This window comes from Prionailurus viverrinus, chromosome E1, assembly GCF_022837055.1.
Source record: "Prionailurus viverrinus isolate Anna chromosome E1, UM_Priviv_1.0, whole genome shotgun sequence".
NCBI lineage: Eukaryota > Metazoa > Chordata > Mammalia > Carnivora > Felidae > Prionailurus > Prionailurus viverrinus.
This window is the reverse complement of record NC_062574.1, coordinates 22,230,876-22,232,054: the sequence shown is the minus strand read 5'-3', so window position 1 is coordinate 22,232,054 and position 1,179 is coordinate 22,230,876. Positions and strand designations below refer to the sequence as shown.

At 39.1% G+C, this 1,179-nt stretch overlaps 1 pseudogene; it reads right to left on the bottom strand.

The window, feature by feature from the left end:
- Nucleotides 1–530: 530 nt before the first annotated feature.
- Nucleotides 531–639, bottom strand: LOC125152234 (uncharacterized; annotated as a pseudogene).
- Nucleotides 640–1,179: the final 540 nt, after the last annotated feature.

Below are 1,179 nucleotides of genomic sequence, written 5' to 3'. Positions count from 1 at the left end.
GTTTGTGCTTTTCTTGTGTTTTAGTTCCTTGTATATATTTGATACAATTCCTTTAATGGAAATGTTTTACAAATATTTCCTCGTAGTCTGTGACTTGTCATCATTTTCTTTCTTGGGTAGTAAGTAGGATTTATTGGTAGGCCTAAGGAGGGGCAGTGCAGAAGCTCTCAGGAGAGCAGAGCTCACCATTTGCCCTGGGGAACCTCAATTAGGGATGTATCTGACCCCACAGCCATCCAGGATAAACTGTTTTTCAGCCATCATGTCTTCAAATTCATCTGTATTAAACTTGGCAAAGCCCCACTTCTTGGAGATGTGGGCCACCTGGCCACCAGGGAACTTGAACTTGGCACTATGGAGGGCTTCAATCACATGCTTCTTGTTCTGCAACTTGGCGTGGAAGGACATGACAACTTGGCCAATGTGGACTATGACCACTGTGCCCTGGGACTTTCCAAAGACACTCTGAATACTGTCTGGAGCCTAGACTGGGGAGAGCATGAGTTCAGACATGCATGTTCACTGGAAAGTGTGGTCTCTAAGGTCCCTTAGGACAACCCATACAAGCAACAGACTGCATATATTACTGAGGAAGCCACTGTTTGCAGCCATTGCACACCATTATTTTCTTAACTGTAGTTTTGATGGGCAGAAGTTTTTAATTTTTATAAAATCTGGATGACAATTATTTTTTCTTCTATTGTTTGCCTCCTACCTAAGAAACCTTTGCCCATCTGCAGATCATGAAGATATTCTCTTAAGTTTTATTCTAGAAACTTGATAATTTTAGCTTTTAGATTCAGATCTATAATTCATCTCAAATTAAATTTTGTGTATTTGCTAGATAAGAATGAGTGTTCATGTTTCTCCATATTGAGAGCCAGTTTTTCCAGCCATACCTGTTAAAAGATTGCTTTATTCATAGGATTGCTTGGTTCCTCATTGTTTCTGGGCTCTCTATTCTGTTCCATTGAACTATATATATCTCTTTATACTTCCATACTGTTTTGAAGATAGCATACCAGCCTTGTTGCAAGCCTTGAAATTAGGTAATGTTAAGTTTTCTAACTTTGTTTTCCTTTGTCAAGATTGTCTTGGATATTCTAGGTCCTTTGCATTTCCACATAAATTTTAGAATAAGCCCATCATTTTCTACAAATAAAGTCTGCTGGGGGTGTC